Here is a 9,979-nt window from a genome sequence, read left to right as displayed (position 1 = left end):
AGCTGACTGTGCCTTGGACAGGGGGTTTGACTGAATGATCTCCAGGGGTCCCTTCCTACCCTAACAATTCTGTGATTCTGACACTTCTGGGCTTCTGTAGCCATCCATCCTCTAGGTTTTCTGGGGCTAGATCTCAGACTTGACACTGCCTAAGGAGATCAGAAAATCACTGTGAATCTAGCAGTCATTGGCCAATGAGAGCAAAAGTTAGTAATTAAAAGAAATGTGTGATTACATTAAATGATAAGGATATGAAAACTGGGCTTTAGGTCACTTTAAGTATTAGACCCTTCTATCTGACCCCCTTTATATCTCTCCTGTCTCATGAACTTTATTTTCTCCTTGATGTAAACAACTCCTGCACCCTCTTCTCATTTTCACCCCTGATCCACACCCTCCCACTGTGCTGGTACAAAACTTTATTAAGAATATTCTGTGAATTACATTAGGACACAGAGAGGAGTTAAGAAGACCCCTGCCAAGAAAATCCAAGTTATTTTTTAACTTACAAATGACTTTTAATATTTCTAAAGAAGAGGCAGGCTGAAGAAAAGCAGACAGAAAATTATTCAGGATGAGTATTTACCCTTAGTTACTGCTATCACAGGGGGTGAGGATGTGATTTCAGTGCTGCCTCAGGTATCAAAGCACTCTTCATTCAGGTGTTTATTTGACACTTTTTAAAGCTGTGACAACTGCCCAGGATCAGCAAGTACAGTGTGTACTTGTTTATTCTGTTCCTCATCACGTGCTTCCCAAAGCTCTGCTATCAGCAGCAGAACACAAACAACACTTAAATCCTGAAGAGGAAGCAGGAAAAAAAAAGATGGTTTAGCTAATAATAAAATCTTTTTACTGCATGATGGAATTGTGCACCCTGGAATTGTGCACCCTGATTATGGAAACTAATAAATCAGTTTCCCTGTGAAAAAAAAATGTGCACAGAGTACATATACATAATATTTTTTTAGACACACACATACATATATAGTAATTCTCTCTCTTTCTCTCTCTCAGAGCTCTCTGTAGATACACAAAGAGATGTTGATGTCACTAATTTGTCGAGGAATTCCACTGCATTTTTTAAGTTGGAAACCTAAAGCCAAGTTTAATGTGAGGCCAGTCTAAGTAAGCTAACAATACTAGTTTTACATCAGAAGGATCACTGGTAACTTGGTCCTGTCCCCAGGGGCAGGAGAGATGATAAGGCGAGAACAGAGATGTGGCATTCCTCAGCGAAACCACAGGACCTCTAAAACCACCACTGAGGCACATGCTGAAAATTTGTTTGCAGTGGGTGTACCCAGTCTAGAGGCTAAGAGCTGTGTTCCTGCTGGCAGGATGTATACACCTGCACACTGCAACGTGTCAGTCATTCAGTGCCCTACTTACTGTCACCCCACTTGCCTCCATTGAAGTATAGTTTCACAGAAAAGCTTGGATCTAATCCCAGCTGCTATTTTCCCCACATTTTGTTTTTTTTCCTCGGTTTGCACCAAAAGCACGTGATAGTGAAGGGGCTAGTGCTCTGACTAATAACTGCTGCCTGGGGGCCGCTGACACATAAATGAAAATTCTCCCAGTTTGTGGGCTGCTGAGTGGCTGGTGCTTACAAAGAGATCCATATCTGCTCTGTATAAACAACCCATACAAGCCTCAAATGCAGATTAAGAAAGCAGCTACTTTATTCAGTGTGAACAGTGGATATTCTTTGCTGGAGTCCTGCTTCGATCTACCTAACCTACCTAAGTACTTGTATGTATTCTGCTACATACAACCCTGCAAGCACACCCCTCACAAAGTCCTTCTCAAGGCTCAGGGTCAGTTTTAAAGCTTCCCTTTGCAGTGAGACTAGTTCAGACCATTTCTGCAGAGATCTCTAACTGTGGGGTGAGGGGACACCACCTACAAAGCCTTTGCAACACCAGGCCACAACTTCCTTCTGTGGCCTCCCATCACGGTTTTGCAAGGTATCTGAGAGCTGCTGAGAAAGTAGGGCAGATTTTTTTTTTTTTTTAAAGAATCAGAGCCTTTTTAGTGGTTGGACTGGTGTGAAAGGCAACACACCACAAGCTGCCATCAAGGCTGCTGAGAGAAGAAGGCAGTGTTCATGATGAAGATGTTGTGACTGCCTCCAGATGCAGAAGCCAGCAATACCTGATATTATTCTTCAGATACTCTTCAGCATGATACAAAATTAAAAATACATGGAAGCACCAAGTAAGACATATGTGAGCTAAATACTAGTTCACATATGTGCCTTTGTATCAGTATTTAATAGCTTCTCGGCATAAAATAATAAAACTATAAAAACATGAATAATCAGTGCCCATTTGGCTTCCTATTAGTTTTGGAGAAAGATGCAGAAATGATACTATTTGTACTGTACCATATACACACACATATACATATATATTTACACACACACATATATATATATATACACACATATATACATGTGACTATTGTTAAAGCACTGGTTGTCAAACTTGTTGCCACAATTAATTCTTCATTACAATTATTGGGAACTTTGCACCTATTTCAGAAGTAAAATAAAGGCAAACTACCTAAACCTAGTGGCATCCAATAACACAAGAAAACCAGTCCACCACCAGTCTCTAATAAATGAGCAGTTGCTCACAAATCACTTTGACTGGAAACTGAGTTAGTGTGAGCAGCCAGCCGCAGAGAGGTGGCCTTGTGACTGCAATCACAAGATGGGGGATCAGAGAACAGGTTGGGGCTGGCAGGCTTCCCACCAGTCCCGTGGCACCCTGGCTGCCTGTGCTACTCCCTGCCAGCCCAGCACGCCCAGGAGCTGATCCTGGACACTCTGCAGCAGGACCTCAGCCACGCTGAGAAGGCAAGGCAGCTGAAATGCAAGATGGTCTTTGAAATGTAGGATCAAATGAGTGTCTGAACATTTGTTGATACTTTATTCTGTTTTCAAGAAAACACACACACATGCGGAGTTTTGCTGGTTTTTTAATAAAGCCGACTCATATTTCTGGAAAAACCAGGCAAAAGTTTTATTCATTTATAAAATGCCAGCTATTTAGAGACAGAGAACAAACAAGAGCTTTTAGCTTACATGCATTTTACCACACAGACTCATTGTGAGAAAAGGGGGTGTGGTGCCCATGGAAGAGAAGAGGTTTAATAAGAGGAAAGATTATAAAGTCAGTAACTTCTGTGGGACTGCAAAGGTAAAAGTATCTATTTTCCAGAGACATCCAGGGCCCAAAAGTGGGAATAGCAGAGAGTAAATGAACATTGAGATAGAGGATCTGCACACAGTTACCCAAAAGTACAGAACACCTGAAGTTCTGATGAGACATTCCCGGCCACTTAGGTTCATGTCATCACGGACAGCTTTCACAAACCCTATGTATCAGTACCAAAAACACCTTTGGTTTTCGCTCCTAGCTTTCTGCAAATACAGATGTGGTTTCAGAACAAACAAAACCAAAAACCTCAAACTAAGCATGTGATCTGATTCAAGTGATTTTAATTAATCTATGAAGTATTAAACTTAGTTAATTAACTAATTTTAATACTTCATAGAGATAGGATTTTCCACTGCGATCTGCCCTGAGGAGGTTGCTTTCATCCGATGCAATGATTTGCATTGTGGCTTTGCAAGACTTTGTTCATCAGGAGCCCAGCAACCTGTTTTCTGCTAGCAGCTTTTGTAGTTCTGACCACTGCACTCAGTAAAGGCAGTTTGGTGAGCCAGCTTGCAGAGGGTGTTGGCCAAGAGAGCTGTGTACTCCCATGATAATAAAGAATTTGGCCTAGGAATTGTTGTCAGCTGCTGAGCAGATCACCCAGTGAATATTTTATCACTTTTGAAGGGACAGCTCTGAAGGAGATAATATGCCCGCTCAATTGCTGGGTCAGCTGTGCTGACGCTGAACGTGTGTGGCCAGCCTAGCCCCAGCCCGGGCATGACCATTCCCGGTGTCTCATGGATTCAGCAGACGCTCCAGTGCACCGTCGGCACATGCCCGGGGAAAAAGGAGGTCAGCTTCTCTCCACGCCCAGCTGCCGCCACACTGGCCTTGTCATCGTGTGCTCCGAGGAGCACAGCCCTGAGACACCATACCGGGTGACACACCATCTGTCCTTTGCCCTTTCGATCGCCAGGTTTCCTGTTTTGTCTCTGCGTGGACAATTTTCTCCCTCTTTTAACAACACAGCATGATTTATTATTCTGGCACAGAAAGAGACAAAGGAGACTGCTCAAACAAAAGCAGGGAGGATAAGTGGGAAGGGCCATGCAGACAAACGTAGACCTGAAATTTAAACTCAGCAGAAGAATGCTGAGAATGGGGATGTTTACTTTTAGCTCTTTTTAAGATATGCTGGGAGAAAACAAAGCCAAAGGGGGAGACTAGCCTTCTTGCAAATCCACACCCACAGCTGCTAATCAGTTGCCTGCCCTCTGGCAGGCGGCCTCACTGCTTTTGGCCTTCTTCCTCTCCCACTTTCCAGCTCTGTGTCAGTTTAGATTAAAAATTCAGAGTGTGGGGAGTTTCTTTTGCTCTTGGTTTGCAGAATTACTAACAAAAAGGGGCTATAAAGTTCATTGAAATGTCTGGTAGTGCTACAGAAATACCATTTCAAAAGTATTCCTGATGGGCACCCTGTGTCACCAGGTTTGTTTGTGAAATGCTCTATTACTTTGTGAGAGAAATGTGACAGAAATGCTCATAACAGCACTGAAGCGGAAAACACAGGTCCTCTCCAATTCTTCCCATGACTAGCAAGCAACAAATAGCAAAAAGACAGCAGGATTTATTCTTAACCTTTGCACAAGGCATTGGAATTTCTATATAAACAGAGAGATATGAGAGAAATCTCCAAAAACCTATGCAATTTACAACACAGTTGATGTTTCCAGTATGTATTTCCTGTTCCAAAAAAACCCAGCTATCAGTCTGTGCTTCATGCTTGACTGAGGAAAGCAATACTGCTAAATATGCTGAGCAGAAGGAATGTTAAGATGGCTATTGAGAAGAACTTGCATTTACAATTCTAGCATTGTTGTGCTAATATGGTAAAAGATTGTGCTATGTGGTTTTATTTTTGGTGGGTTTGACTGGGGGCTTTATTGGGTTTTTTTGTTTTGGTGGTTTTTGTTCTTTTTTGTTGGTTTTTTTTCTGTTTTTGTTTCTGGTTTGTTTTGGTTTTGTTTTTTGTTTTGCTATATCTAGCAAAAATGGGCACCTGCACACACAGCAATGAACTGGTTTAAGAGTTCTGTGGGCAGTCCTATCTAGGGGTGGTTTTGTGCCTTGTTACCAGCAGCATAAACTGATATATTACAGAGATATGCTTAGAAGTACCCTTTGTGGGAAAAAACACCTGACTTGGCAGCTCTGAAGCCATGACATCTGACCTTCAGTTTTCAGCAAAATCAAGCATGTTCCAAGACATCCTACAACCTCAAGGAGTTCTCAACATCCCATTTCAGCATCGACTTCTCAGACACCCTAAGCCAGTTTGACTGTCTAGTAGCCCAGCATTTATTTTAAACAGTTCTATGTCATGGCATGCATGCTGTGCAGGAGGGTTTCATCAATAATTTTTAATAAAAGCTCTTACTCTATAGAATATTAGAATATTTCCATGGCATTTAGTAGCATGTAGTTTCTGAGACTATAGTTTTTCCTAGTAGAGGCAGCAACTAGTGGTAATAGCTTCAGAGGGCGCTCAGTGGCAACCCAGGGGAGCACACCTAAACCATTCTCACCTCGAGAGAACACACAAAAGTACACACAAAACTTTGAAAGACAATGCTAATTCCAGGTGAATGTCCAAAGTATCACCAAGCGTATGAACAACACAAGGCCTGAAAAATCATCTCTTCCTTGCTGAGCTCTCAGACCATAGGACTAGAGAACCTAGAGGACCTCACAAAGCCACCCTTAACCAGAACAGCCTTCTTAAGGTGGGAGGGAGGGGAATAGCTCCCTCTCTGACTCTGCTCCGACTCTGCTCCATCTCTGACCACTTCTTCCCAAACCTGGACTGCAGAAGGTGCCAGGTATCAGCACTGCAGCACTACACCTGAACATACAGTGTTACTTCTAAAATGTGCTTCCCAGCATTCATTTTATTGGGAAAGTCTAACAGGTTTCACTCAGAAGTAGGTTTTGGATTTTCTAGAGGTGGTGAGAACCATCAGTGAACAAAACTAGGAGGAAGGATTGTAAAAAAGAATCCAGTAAGTATTTTGCAAACGGCCATCGCCATGGTTTTTTTGCTCCTTTGCGCACAGAGGTTGGAAGTAGCTCTTCAGCAGAAAACAGGCAGGATGGAAACAAAGAGTGTTGCAGAGATCGTATCTTAAGGCCACTGGACAAGAAATCTTTGCACAACCGAGCTTTAAAAAAACCCAAAACAGTCACTTGTGTTTATGAACACAAATGAAGGTGGCATCTTCTGAGACTCTTCTGAAACTCCCAATCTATCTAAACTAATCAATCCATGGATCAGGTCTCCACCCTGTGGCCAACCCTCCTTCGCCCATAAACTAAATTCCTGGTTGGGCTCCCTGTCTGTTTTCAGAAGAGCCTTGTTATCACTTCAGTTCTATGAATTGTGAATGAAATTTTGCTTTTGATTTTAACCTTTCTTCCAAATGCTTTAGGTGCCCCTGCACTTACCCAAAATTTCACTCATGATTCGACAAAACTGTGATTAGCACACAAGATAATAAGATCCCCATTACTGATTTAAACAATTATTTCTTCAAAACTGTGTATTAGTTGAGCCAGCATTTCCTGCTATGACTTCCCAGCAAAAAGACTGAAGAGCATTGGATGGACCGCAAGTAAAAGTAGGTGCTCACTCTGTCGTATATCTTGGTAAAGTTCAAAGAGAGCTAGAAAGCAGAAACATTGGGTTACGTTATGACAGCCGTCAGGCTGTGCTCAATTCTTTGGTTAATAGCCAGAAACTGCTGTCAATCTCTAATATGCCAAAACTGATTAGCTGGCAATAAGCTTAAAACATATATGACATATTTGTTATTTTATCAAGGAGATTAAGGAGCAAATGCTGCATAACTGATATTCAAAAGATCATTTTGGGGTTTTTTTGAAGTGGATATTCCCATTTTCCTGTGTGTCTGGTTGTCTCAGAACTGTTTTTGTAGTGCTGTTATGCAGGTCAACAGTGTATCTTTCATTACAGAAAACCTTCAATGATACAATTAATCATGTTTGCCCTTCCTGCAAATTTTTCACTGCATGAAATTATAAGTATTTTTTTACCATAGTTCTTCAAAGCATTTTGAAAATTACTTTAGCGCATGGCTTGTGAAGCAGAATAATAAAATTATTTGTTTCACTGTCAATGTTTGGAAATTGATTTAACTTTAGCAAAGCCAAAAACCAATCAAATTAAAAAAATACCCCTAAAATTCTGTTCTACTCAGCAGTCACAGATAGTATGAAAAATTGAGTGCTCTTAAGAGAAAATAGTTTCCTACATGACAGTTAGCATTCATTTCTCACCAAACTCTAAATAAGAACTTCATGTGTAAGTGAAATAATTTAATTTCATAATTTTCTTTGCCTCAAGAATACATGCCTTTAAAAGCTCAGGTTCAGTGAGGGATAAAATACAACAAGCAGAGAAGGGAAACTGCTAAGAGACCTTTAGAACAAGAACAGTCTAAGAAGCATCAGCATATGAAAACCAAATGCAAAACTTGTTCTTCCCTTTAGAAAGTGTATTTTCACAATTAAGATTCTAGCAAACAAGGACTGCAAAGGTTTATCACTGCACAGAACTGCAATAGTGCCCAGCTCATGTATTTCAATAGGTGTAAGACCCCACTAACAACAGTAGCTGTAATTTAGACAGGACCCGAAACAGGTATAGATAGGATTTTTTACTGACAATAAAATGTGAACTAGTATATCTTTTACTGATAATGCATGTGCACTAGAATACTTTAAACTCACTCATTTTTTAATAAATGCAGCTTCAGCTATCAGGAACATATAACCAGTGGAAGCTTTTGCAAGAAAACACTCAATTAGTAATCAAGAGCATTAACTACCACAGCTTTCTGTGGAGCAACTCTGGAGCTTTCTATGACCACACTAATGTGCATTTGCTGTATCTTCCCAAAGGAAGAATGCTGAACAGAGACAACACTTCCCCCACTGGAACATATATCACTATGGAATCATTTGCTACTTTACTATAGTATTTCTGAAGTAAATTAAACAGCTTTGCCAAAGATAAGGCCACTGCAATGGAATCACAAAACCAGATTCAATATTGTTCTTGAAATGTGTTCTTTATATTCCTAAGGGAAAAAAAATTTACACAAACTGACTGCAACTTATAAAAAAAATTTTAGTCTTTATGGTGTCATGTAAGGCAATTCTGGGTGAAGCTGTTACTTCAGGTTGTATAAATACTGAGTTATCTACATGACCTGACTTACCCTGTCCCCTTCTTTATTATTCACTCTCAGGAGGATGTTCAGCCAGAAGAGTCAGCAAGTTTTAATCCACAAATAACTGTATTATCACATTTTTTCTAATAAAGTCAAAGGCTGATGGCTGTTTTGTGAACTACATGCCCATTCACGTGCAGATACTTTGGAAAGTTATTTCCTTTTCATTTCCCATCTGGTCATAAAAAATACCTTGTCTTCCCAGCAATTTTTTTGAACCCTGGATTTTGCAACCAAACACCTTTCCCTGTTGCCCATTTTTTTAGCAGCTCAAGTCCCAGCAGGCTTTTTACTGGTCTCACTTCTGTTCTAGCCAATAAAGAAAACACAAAGCATGAAGCACTGCCAGGCTCACAGTAACATCAGCTTTCAGGATTAGAAAGTGTTAGGAGAGACAAGTGTCAGTCCACTCCCAGTTCTGGCAGCAAGAATGAAAATCATTTGCTGCATAAGGAGCTTATACAGTCACTTCTCCAGCAGCATTTTGCTCCTGGCTCTCATTCTGAATATACAGACCAGTGCCATTTCCTTCTGAGTATCAGCCCTTAGAGGACCACCTGGTAAGCTCCATAAAACTTACTCCATAGCTTCCACAAGCAGTTTGGATGCTTTCCATAACTAGCTTAGCAAGTCAACTTAATAGCTAAGTTCTAACCAGTATTTCTGCTCTGTGGCTTGTTATATAGCCACTGGGCTGAGTGAGGCTCTTCCTTTAAAAAAAATAAAGCAAACTTGTCAGGAAATTCAGGTTGAAAGAATTCATCTACAAGCAGCACATGAACAACTCACAATTATTATTATGGATAACTCACCTTGTTTTTTCTCTTTAAAAGAGTTTATTAAATGCAACTTAAAGACTTGCATTATCAACAATAAGGAAATTACCCATCCATAAGTTTTGGTCTAAGTGTTCCTATCAATGGCTATCAGCTTCTGAAACTTGTGCACAAAAAACTATGGGTCCATGAACTCGGTGCTTGTGCTAGTTATGCTACAGAACTACACCTCCTTTGCCCAAGAGTAAGAGTTGATGTCAATACCCAAAAGCCAAGCCAAGCCTTTTCCCCTTGCTGTTTTTGGTATTTACCATCCTCTGCAGGAGGTACCCAAACTTGGCTACTGGCACCTGAACAGTAGGATGCAATAGCTAATGCTCATGTTTGCACTGATACCTGCAGAGAGAAGAAGACACAAAGGGCACTGTGTGAATCACCTCACTTAAGTCAGCCAGCAAGTATACAGGTAACAAAGCAGCCCAATGTCACTTTCCATACGGAAATAATTTCTCCCTTATCCCCCCTCTTCCTTCTTAATCTGAAGCTGGTACAGGGGGAAGACAATTATCTAGTGTCCTACATATCTCCAGAAACAAGCCCTCTGAACAGGCCAGGTGGTTTGGGAGCTCCTGCCATAATGCTCAAAAGGACATGACTGCACAAGCTACACACATGTGCCGCTTTTGAGGCACCATTAAGAAAATTAACAGAATTAAAAGCTAAG

The sequence above is a fragment of the Zonotrichia albicollis genome, chromosome Z (assembly GCF_047830755.1).
Source record: "Zonotrichia albicollis isolate bZonAlb1 chromosome Z, bZonAlb1.hap1, whole genome shotgun sequence".
In the NCBI taxonomy this organism is placed as follows: Eukaryota; Metazoa; Chordata; class Aves; order Passeriformes; family Passerellidae; genus Zonotrichia; species Zonotrichia albicollis.
The sequence above is the reverse complement of the archived record's forward strand: the minus strand, read 5'-3'. Positions refer to the sequence as shown.